This window comes from Puma concolor, chromosome D3 (genome assembly GCF_028749965.1).
Source record: "Puma concolor isolate L17-30 chromosome D3, mPumCon1.1.hap2, whole genome shotgun sequence".
NCBI classification, from domain to species: Eukaryota; Metazoa; Chordata; class Mammalia; order Carnivora; family Felidae; genus Puma; species Puma concolor.
In genome coordinates this window covers 67,554,259-67,565,859 of record NC_141678.1, presented here as the reverse complement: position 1 = coordinate 67,565,859, position 11,601 = coordinate 67,554,259, and the positions used below count along the sequence as shown (strand labels likewise).

General features: G+C 40.3%; 1 protein-coding gene across 8 annotated transcripts in view; it reads left to right on the top strand.

Annotated features, from left to right (window-relative positions):
• The first annotated feature begins 3,268 nt into the window (after window positions 1–3,268).
• Window positions 3,269–11,601, top strand: part of HDHD2 (haloacid dehalogenase like hydrolase domain containing 2) — a 37,383-nt gene continuing 29,050 nt past the window's right edge. For 2 of the 8 annotated variants that reach the window (XM_025931324.2, XM_086682904.1), the window contains exon 1: window positions 3,516–3,643. The gene's annotated coding sequence lies outside the window, so the exon portion shown is untranslated. The other 6 variants (XM_086682906.1, XM_086682902.1, XM_025931325.2 and 3 more) reach the window with 4 other exon arrangements.

Below are 11,601 nucleotides of genomic sequence, written 5' to 3'. Positions count from 1 at the left end.
TATTGATCAAGGTGAGTTTTATAATCCTACTGTTTTTGTTTCAATTCTGTCACTGCCTTCTTCACTCCCCTATTGGGTTTTCACACCATCTTTTTCTTTTCCAAATTCAGTCCCTCACTTTTTTTTTTTGTCAGTAACTTTGAAAATGGTTTTTCATTACTGTAGTTGACATACAATGTTCCTACTTTCAGGTGTACAACATAGTGATTTAACGGTTCTATATATTATGCAGTGCTCACCTCCATAGGTGTAGTTACCATCTGTTTAGATATCCCATCCCTTCTTTACTCCTCTTGCCCTTTGGCAAGCAAAATTATTTCCTTTTTTTTTTAAGGAGGAAGCCATTAGTCCTGTTTAATTCCACATTCTCTTGAATGACACCATTATTTGTATTACTGAATTGCCCAAGCCTGAAACGTAGTAATTATCTTGATGCCTTCCTCTCCCTTCCCAATTTAATCTGTCAACAATTTCTATTTTACCTCATAAGATCTCTTGAATTTGTCTGTTTCCCCACATTTTAGTTTAAGCACCTCTTTTGTAGCCCTGTAGGAGCTTCTTACCTTGCATATGTTTTGGCCCCTCTCCCGTCTGTCCATACTGCAGGCAGAGTTAACATTTAGAAAAATGCAAGGTTTTTTTTTTCCCCGCTGAGGTTAGATATATTTATCTGGAACACGTTTATTACAGAATACAGTAAGCAGACAATAATTTAGTTAACTAATCTTTAGGAAACGATTCCATAAGCTTATAGAAGGAAATACTAGGAAATTTGGTTCAGATTATCGTGTTATTTCATAATTCATTGGTAAGAAAATTTTTTCATAATTCAGTTTTAAAAAATTAATTTACAATACCAAAATAATGTTAGCACAATATTTTGGTTTGCTAAAGACCAGGGTTAAATTTTTTTTTCAGGAATAGAATTTAGTGATTCATCTCTTATATAGAACACTCAGTGCTCATCCCAACAAGTGCCCTCCTTAATGCCCCTCACCCATTTAGCCCATCCCTCCACCCAACACCTGCCAGCAATCCTCAGTTTGTTCTCTGGAGTCTTTGATGGTTTATCTCCCTCTTGTTTTTATATTGTTTTTGCTTCCTTATGTCCATCTCTTGTATCTTAAATTCCACATATGAGTGAAATCAAATCTGTCTTTCTCTAATTTCACTTAGCATAATACACTCTAGCTCCATCCATGTTGTTGCAGATGGCAAGATTTTCTTCTTTTTGGTCGTTGAGTAATATTCCACTGTATATATATACACCACATCTTCTTTATCCATTCATCTGTCGATGGACATCTGGGCTTTTTCCATACTTTAGTTGTTGTCAAGAGTGCTGCTGTAAACATTGGAGTGCATGTGCCCCTTCGACTCAGCACTCCTGTATTCTTTGGATAAATACCTAGTAGTGCGATTGCTGGGTCGTAGGGTAGTTCTATTTTTAATTTTTTGAGGAACCTCCATACTGTTTTCCAGAGTGGCTGCACCAGTCTGCATTCCCACCAACAGTGCAAAAGGGTTCCCCTTTCTCTGCATCCTCATGAACATCTGTCGTCTGAGTTAACTTTAGCCATTCTGACCAGTGTGAGGGGGTATCTCACGGTGGTTTTGATTTGTATTTCCCTGATGATGAGTGATGTTGAGCCTTTTTCATGTGTCTGTTAGCCACCTGGATGTCTTCTTTGGAAAAGTGTCTATTCATGTCTTTTGTCCATTTCTTCACTGGATTGTTTGGTTTTTGGGTGTTGAGTTTGATAAGTTCTTTATAGGTTTTGGATACTAACCCTTTATCTGATATGTCATTTGCAAATATCTTCTCCCATTCCATCAGTTAGTTGCCTTTTAGTTTTGCTGATTGTTTCCTTCACCATGCAGAAGCTTTCTATCTTGATGTGGTCCCAATAATTCATTTTTGCTTTTGTTTCCCTCACCTCCAAAGACGTGTGGAGTAAGAAGTTGCTGCAGCTGAGGTCAGAGAAGTTGTCTGTTTTCTCCTCGAGGATTTTGATGGTTTCCTGTGTTACAGTTAGGTCTTTCATCCAGTTTGAGTTTATTTTTGTGTATGGGGTAAGAAAGTGGTCCAAGTTCATTTTTCTGCATGTCACTGTCCAGTTGTCCCTATATCATTTGCTGAAGAGACTATCTTTCTTCCATTGGATATTCTTTCTTGCTTTGTCAAAGATTAGTTGGCCCACATTTGTGGGTCCATTACTGGGTTCTCTATTCTGTTCCATTAATCTGTGTGTCTGCTTTTGTGCCAATACCATACTGTCTTGATTAGAGCTTTGTAATACAGCTTGAAATCTGGAATTGTGATGCCTCCAGCTTTGGTTTTCTTTTTCAGTATTGCTTTGGCAATTCAGGGTCTTTTCTGGTTCCATGCAAATTTTAGGATTGTTTGCTCTAACTCTGTGAAGAATGCTGGTGTTATTTTGGTAGGGATTGCATTGAACATATAGATTGTCTTGGGTAGATAGATATTATAGACATAGATATATTATATAAATAGATAGATATATTATCCACTTGCTTAGAAGCCTTCAGTGCTGTTTTAATCTGGTTGCGGCTCTTAGTTCTCATGGGTAAACTAGGAAATTTGTTTTCCTTCAAGCATGCCCTCACATAGAAAATAGACTTAGCAAATATGAATAATAAGACAAAAACAACTCTTAGACCCTGTGTGGAGGAAAACACTTTCCAAAGCAAAGTGTTCTAGCCCACAACATGGCCAACTGCAGCTCTGGACAGAGGGGATGTTGGATGGGTTCTGGCAGCATGGGTCCCCAGTCAAGGGGTCCCAGAGTGTGATCCTATTATGTCAGACTGCTCCAGAAAGTCTTTCATTTAGTCCTTTTCATAGAGATTGCATAGGATGATCAACTGCACTGAAGGAGTTTAATTTGAATCAAAGGCAGCAATGGGATCAAAGTAGAGCCTCCCAACATGTGCATGGGAGGGGAGCAGTGAGGGACATGGTTCCATGTACCTCAAGGAACTGCTCCCCTAGGGACGACAGGCAAGACCTGTGGTAGCTCTCTGATGAGAGGCAGGGTGCGAGAGTTGACAGCTTAAGGTTTTGTAATAGCTGATGCAGGAAAAGAGGAACCTCGCTGCCTAAGGAAGTGGTTAATAGCTACAAGTGCCAGATGCTATTCTGGTTGCAAAGCAGGAAATGACTCCGGAGACTGAGTATTTCAAGGAAAATATCAAGGAGATGACTTCCGATATCCATCCAGAAGAGGCAAGAAGTAGTGGCGCGAGGTAGGCCGTGGCAAAGAAAGGTACTCAATACTTGGTTCACCAGTGGTGCTGTAGGACATAGCTGCTGAGCAAAGGCGTTGGTTTTGGTTTCTTCTCTTCCATTTGGGGCTGGCTGGTCGCGCCCTTGAGAGTGCGAATGTGAAGAACAACTTTTCCCTCTGGAAGGTGCTGAAGGAGCAGAACTGAGCGGACAATCTAAACGGTTAGGGAGCTGCTGGCGGATGGGGCGGAGTTAGATAGGGAGAGGAGGGACTTCCGGTGCGCCCCTCGGCCCTGTTTCCGGTGTCCAGCGGCCGCTTGCCTGGCGCCCTGGGCTGGTCTCGAGGACGCTGCGGACGGCGAGGCTGTGCTGATTTTCCTGGTAGCGGGGCCTTTGGTGAGGACGGCGTGCGGAGCAGGGGTGAGGAGCCGCTCTGGGACGAGCGAGCACCCACCCATAATGGAGGCTGCATTTCTTTATGAGAGGGCTCGGGGATACACCGGTTGCGTCCCTAGACCACCCCCTCTTGGGCCGCGGACCAACCCACGCGCGCGCTCAGTGAGGACGGCCCCACCCCTCCGGGTGGGGGCGGCACCACGCATGCGCGCAGCGCTGTTCCTGGAGCTTAGGCCGGGCCCCGGGGGCGTGGGGCAGTCCGTCGCCCTGGGACACATCGCGAGTCAGGTGTGGTAGTCATTCTTCAGAATGTGCCCCTGGACTGTATTTTGAAGCTGGCGTCCCTGTGGGTCAGTCTGACCAGGTCCTGGAGTTTGCACTGGGCCAGAGTGCAGTGACCAGTCTTGGGACCCTTTCCCACTCAGGGGATGGAATCGCAGTTGTTAGTGCTGATAGACCTTTGTTTTTGGAATCCTTCCAGTTAGTGACCAGCATGCATGAGTTAATTCACAGGTCTGTATTGAGCGATGAGTAGTGCAGCGGAAAAAGAACACAGCCCCTTTCCTCACGGAGCTTAACAGTTGGCACCGAGCAGGAAGGAGCACGCTGGGAGGTCCTGGCCCAGCCCTGGGAGAGGAGTTGGACTCTGGAATGCCAGAGGAAAGAATGCTAATCTGAAACCTATGTACCGCAGGAGTTGGCCAGGGAAAAGGAGGACGTAGGGGATGGCCAGGGGTGGTAGAAGTCAGGGAACAAAAGTGGTTCCAGACAAAAGTCCAGCGATGAGGGAGGCAAATGTAGGCCTTGGGGCCGACCTCAGTGCCGTGGAACTTTGGTGTGGGAGTAGACAAGTTGGAGAGGTAAACCAGGGCTCTGCACACCCGTGTTCATTGTTCAGACTTCATCCTGAGGACAGTGCAGATCAACTGGAAGATTAAGTGGATAGTGACTATTTAATAGTATCATTTTTTGAGGGCATACAGTGGTTCTAGACTTTTCTACCGGAAGTACATTGGGAAGAAAAGAGAATTTGTATTTGGGGGGGGGGGGGGGCAGGTCTAGGAGGCCTATATTGAAAAGCCACAACCTCCCAGGAGAAAATTGTTTATTGAAGTCTGGTTTAAATATTTACACAAGATTTGAATGGCATACCAAAGTATGTACTTGGCTTGGTATAAAATGTTTTCCCAAATGCTCAAGTTATTCTAATGCCTTACAACCTTGCATCATATCATACTACTATTTTTGTAGTTCTTGATAATCCATCATGTACCCTCCCCTCCCCCAGATACATAACCCAGCCTTTCCATGTGGGGAACACTGGTCACAATACATGTATTACTTTCTTTAATCATCCTATCAACCGTTACAGGTGGGTGTAATCTTTCTACTTAAGCAGTGATAGAAACTGAGGCTGAGAGGTGAAGAAAATTGCCCAAGTTCACACAGCTGGTGAGCTGCTATTCAAACATTCACTGCACTGCTTCGCTTCAGGGAATGGATTTGGGGTGGAAATAAGATTTGAAGCAGAGACGGCATCTAGGAAGTTGTTGAAATAGGCTAGGTGAGAGCCGATTTCAAAACTAAGATCGTTTTAGCAAGGATGAAGGAAAGCGAGCGGGTTCAAAGAAGGTAGAACTGACATGGTTTGGCATTTGACTGGATGGGGGCAAGGAGTGAGAGAGCCTGGTGGCTGCATCAGGGTTGCTGGGGTTGCCATTCACTCACTCACAAGAATTGCAGGGAAAAGAGCAGCTTTGAGGGTAACGAGGGCTTGTTAGATTGAGATGCGCCGCGATATTCAAGGGGGGCGGTCCTTCTGAAGTGTCTTGCAGAGTTCCTTTTGGCACGAGAGAGAATTTACTTTTCTTCGCATTGAATATATGCCATTCGTTCTCAGTTGTTGATGACTTCCTAAGGTATGCTGCATATATAACCTGTTCAAACTGTGGGAGATGGTGGGACAATGGCCCCAAGATAAACAAAAAAACAGGGGACTACTTGTGAAGCCTTTATGGTTCTTTTGGAGGCGACACATTTATTTTACGATTATATTTTAGCAAACACTACCTCATAGTTCAAGTAACAAGTATGACGAAGTTTCAGACAAGATCATGGCAGAAGTGGTCAAGGCCTATACCAGGGTGAACTGAGCTGGAATATTTTGAGGTTTGAGTGGGTCACCTCAGCGTTTTTCTTCGAGGCCCCAGGCAATCATTGTCAAATACGTAATGCTCCAGAGAGAGCATTTTAGAGTTTACAAGGTATGTTCTGTGGAACTGATGAAAGCGAAAACATAGGCTTTTTAAATGCTGTGGTTAACATTAAGCCTATGTGGATGCTTCTGTAAGGATTAAAATGATCGGTATTTATTATGACCATTTGCTGGCTCTAGTTGTACGGGTTTGTTTGTTTTTTTTAACAATACAATTCTTTTGTTGTTTGTCTAGCCTTGTTTATATTTTTTTCCATAATCTCCTTCGGAGTTAACATTTTTTATTAAGTATTACATGTCTCCCATAAAAGGTGAGTTTTGAGAAGCAATTTTAGGTTCCTCTGTGTATAAAAAAGAGAATGTTTTGTCTTTATTTTGTGTAGCCTTACCTTTTGTGCTGCAGTGTATTTTAAATTAAAGAATCCTTTTAACTGTTACTCATCCAAATAGAGTAGGAACAATCCAGTCTTTTGACTGGCAGTTTGCCCTGGCAGGTAGGTAATAGTTGATGCTATTGTTGATGTAATCCTCCATTTTAGGTCACAATCGAGTTCAGAAGTAGAATAATGTATAAGACTGTTATAAAAAGACAAATTACAGATAATGTTGATTAGCCAGAACTCTTAATATCTTTTTTCTTTTTTTTGGTCTCTGTGCACCTTTTTTCGCCCCAGAGATACTTTTTAAAAGACAGAACCAGGGATTTGTTTAAAATCAAAATAGTTTGTGGGTGAGGGTTGTTATGCTGAGTGTATTAATAATTGTCTGGACTAATTTAGTTGTTTACAGCTGTATTAAATACATAAGGAATGATTGATGAACTATAAACAGACTGTTTTTATTGTGAAATATGTCTACACAAGAGTCGGTCAAACATACATGTAAGTTTTAAAGAGTTCTAATAAAATTAAAAACACCCCACATACTCACCATCTAGGTCAAGAAGACTCTAGAGGCTCCCTTTGTGCTCCTAGTTTGCAGCTCCTCTCTGTCCCCTGAAGAAATCACTCTCCGGATTCTTGTGATAATCATTCCTTTGCTTCTCTTTACACCTTTGTATGCATACCTATTTCTGAATGCTAAAATATGAAAAACCATACTGAAGATATTCTTCCGTGACTTGCTTCTTGCTCTCTAGTAAATTTCTGAGAGTTATCCAGGATGATTCGCATAACTGTAGTTTGTTCATTTCCAGCGCTTGTATTCTGGGTATGAATATACCACTATTTCTTTGCCCATTCTGCTATTGATAGACATTTGAATTGTTTCCAGTTTCTGGCTCCTAACAAACAGTGCTGCTATGGACATTTTTGTTCAAGTCTAATGGTACAGAAGGAAAGAATCTTTCCAGGATATAATACCTGGGAGTGGAATTGTTGGGTGGTAGAGTATGGTGATTCCAAACTGGTTTCCAAAATGATTATACTGGTTTATTGGCTCACTAGCAGCATATGGGAGTTCCTGTTGAAAATCTTTTCGTATCTTCAGACTTTTAAACCTTGCCAATCTCTTGTTTGCAGTGATCTCATTCTGCTTTAAATTTGTATTTCCCTGATTACTAATGAGGTTTGAACATCTTCATTTGTTTGCTATTCAGATTTGCTCTTTGTAAAGGATATATTGAGATTCTATGCCATTTTTCTTTTTTTTCTTTTTTTTAAATTTTTTTTAACGTTTATTTATTTTTTGAGACAGAGAGAGACAGAGCATGAACGGGGGAGGGGCAGAGAGAGAGGGAGACACAGAATCGGAAACAGGCTCCAGGCTCCAAGCGGTCAGCACAGAGTCCGACGCGGGGCTCGAACTCACGGACTGCGAGATCATGACCTGAGCCGAAGTCGGCCGCTTAACCGACTGAGCCACCCAGGCGCCCCTATGCCATTTTTCTACTAGGTTGTTTGTCTTAATACTTAAAGTTTATATTTCCTGGATTCTGGTTCTTTTTCACATGTGTTGGAAATTTGTTTTTCACTCACTCTGTATGTTATTACTCTCTTTCCAGTACTTTTAAAAATTCTCTCTTCCAGTAATTGAATTTATCTGCCTTTTCCTTTATGGTCTGTGCTTTTTATATCTTAAAAAAGCCCTTCCTGTCCTCAAGTCATGAAGATATTCTCCTATCTAAACGTTTCACAGTTTTGCCTTTAACATGTGGTTGTTTAATCTACCTGGGAAAAAATTGTGTGTGGTGTAATATGGGAGTGCAATTTAATTTTTTATCCTGTGGTTATTCAGTTTTCTAACACCTCATTCTTTCTTCACTAATCTGAAATCACCTCTTTTGTATCAGGTTTCTACACATGGAGTGGGGAATCTTTTCCTGTTCCAGTGATCAGTTTGTCTCATTATGTGCTAATACCACAAGATCTTAGTTAATTACTAGACCACATTAATCAAATCCAGATATTAGGTAAAGCAGGGTCCCACCCTCTTTTCCTTCTTCAGTCTTGGCTGAAGTATCTTGACTATCTTTGGCCATTCGCACTGATGTATAGCTTTGAGAACCAGCTTATCAAGTTCCACAAAACACCTTTTGAGATAATGAATCGAATTGCACTGAGTCTATAGATCATTATAGGGAAAACTGACCTCTTTACAACATTGGGTGTTCTAATCCATGGAAATGGTGTCTCTGTATGTTTAGGTCTTCTTTGTGTCTTTCATTGAAGTTTTAAAATTTTGCCATAAGAAAGTTGACATCTTTGGTTAGACTTTTCCTGGTAACCTAATATTTTATGCTACTATTGCAAGTAACATTTTTAAATCAGTTTTCTAATTATTCGTTGGTGACATAGAAATGATAATGATTTTTAATATTAATTGCTGTATTTTCCTACTGTTTTAAAATCTTGAATTTTTATGTATAGAATCATATCTGAATAATAATAGTTTGCTCTTTTCCAATTCTTATACCTTGTTTTTCTTGCTTTAACTGCTCTATCTAGGGTATTATTTACACTGTTAAATGGAAGTGGTGGTTATTCCTTGTGTTATTCCTATCTCAAAGAAAATGTTTCCGGTGTGTTACTGGTGAGTCTAATGTTGGCTATAGGCTTTTTGTGGATAGTCTTTATCAGCTAAAAGAAGTTCCCTTCCATTTTTATATTGCTTAGAGTATTTTAGTGTGTATAGATACTGAATGTTATCAAATGCTTTTTCTGCAAGAATTGACATGATCAAACATCATTTGACTTCTTTCGTCTATTAACGTGGTAAACAACAGGAATCAGTTTTCTAATTTAAACCAAGCCAGTAGTAGGATAAACCCAACTTAGTCGTGAGGTGTTTTATATATTACCATGTTGACAGTTAACTTTCTCTCAGCACATTGAAAATCTTATTCTAATGTGTTTTGGCTGGCATTGTGTCAAGTGTGAAGTCAGCTGTCAGTCTGCTGCACCTTTGAAAGTAATGTGTCTTTTCCCTTGGCTGCCTTCAACATCCTTTCTTTGCCTTCAGTGTATGCGGTTTAGGTATGGACTTCTTTGTATTTAGTTTGCAGGAATGCTTTGGGCTTTCTGAATCTGTACGTTGGTAGTTCTTCGTGGTTTTTTGCACAGATTTTCAATCTTGGCTTTTATTCTTTAAACACATAGGCATATCCAGTGACTGATAATTACATTATCACGGGAGTCCTTATACGACTGCTCTGTGCATTGTTGTTTCTGGATGTTCTTCCTTCTGGTCCTTGTTTCTGTAGGCAACTTGCTCATTATGCTTAGAATTTTATTTTATTTTATTTATGGGATTTCTCTGTTGTTTGGGCTGAAAGTAATATTTGGGGAGGTTTTGCATTTGCTTCAGCCAGGCACCTGCTAGTCCAGGTCATCCTAATTAAAATCTTGAAGGTTCTCTGAGGACTTGTCTTTAGATAATGTCTGTAGGCTGGGTCCAGGGCTGGCTGATGGTCCAGGGCTGGCTGTAGCACTTTCTTCCTTTCACTCTCTGGGCCAAGTTTCATAGCAGCTGATATTCTTGTAGCTGACTGAGATGATGTGGGGTGGAGTGCCAGTGATGGTTTACTTCTGGTTCATCCTTATAGTGAAGACTCTGCTTTTAGATTGAGAGGGTCTATCTCTTCAGGTGGGTTCTGAGTTTTATCTTTTATACCCTGAAGGAGCCAAGGGAGGGGGAAATCAAGGTAGCCTAGTGTGGGCAGATGCTCTAGGGCCAAAATGGTGTTTTGCTCACCTTCTGGTTTCTTGCTTTTATTTAGATCTGAGAATTCCTTATTTTCTTCCTTGCTTCTTGAAGCTTATATACACACACACATATATATACATACATGTATACACTCTTGAACAACACGGGTTTGAACTGTGCTGGTCTACTTATATGGGGATTTTTTTCAATAAATACAGTATAATAATGGAAAAGTATTTTCTATATGACTTTCTTTTTTAAAATTTTTTAAATGTTTATTTTTGAGAGAGAGCATGCACAGACGTGTGCGAGCAGAGTGGGAGAGCAGAGAAAGAAGAGAGAATCTTAAGCAGGCTCCACACTCAGCACGGAGCGCTGATCATGGGGCGCAATCTCACAAACCGTGAGATCGTGATCTGAACTGAAATCAAGAGTCAGATGCTTAACCGACTGACCCACCCAGTCACCCCCCCCTTTTGATTTTTCTTAATAACATTTTCTTTTCTCTAGTTTACTTTATTGTAAAGATATAGCATATAATACATACAACATACAAAATGTGTATTAGTCAATTTTTATGTTGTCAGTAAGGCTTCCTGTTGATAGTAGGCTATTAGTAGTTAAGTCTGGGGGGAGTCAAAAATTATACCTGTATTTCTGACTGTGCAGGAGTCAGCATCCCTAACCCCCAGGTTTTTCAAGGGTTGTGTGTGTATATTTTAATCTAGTATTGTTAGGTTTCATTTGGAGTGTTGCCAGCTGTGTTACTGGAAACCCAAGTCCAAGAATATTTTTTTTTAAATGAGCATACCAGAGTTTATTCATCCACAAATATGTATTTACTTTTCAAAGTACACAACGTGGGAGACTACAAGTTTCTGCCATTGTTCAAGATATATTTGGAACTCTTTTTTTTTTTTTTTTTTTTTTTTTTTTGGAATTGGTTTCAAAGCCAGTAGCATATTCTTTTAAATATCTTTATTGGCTACATTCTTTAAAGATGAAACTTGGGCTTACCATAGAATCCAGCATCACACTCCTAGGTATTTATTTACCTAAATGAATTGGAAACTTACATTAACACAAAAACCTGTGCCTGAACGTTTGTAACTGCTGTATTCATGATCGCTGAAAACCGGAAATACCGAAGTGGAATTCAGCAGGAGAATGGATAAGTTGTGGTATATTCACATTATGGGATGCTATTCAGCAATGAGGAATAAACTGTATTGATCCTGGCAAAGGCATGGATGGATCTGAAATGCATTTTGCTAAGTAAAAGAAACCCACCCCAAAAGGCTGCATGTTATATGATTGTATTCATATGACATTCTGAAAAAGACAGAACCACAGAAAACATTAGTGGTTGCCAGGAGTTAGTGGAGGGGAGAACAGTTGACTACAAAGGGGATCCATAGGGAATTTTTAGGGTGATATCTTTGATACTTGTTTGCATGTGTGAAATATTATATTATTGTTTTATTATAAAAACAAAAAAATGGAAGAAAAAATGAATACGCTTAAGAAAACTAAAAATGAAGTCCCATCCTCTTTTCTTTAGCTTCCTCTTTTTTATTTTTTTAAGTTTTTTAAATTTATT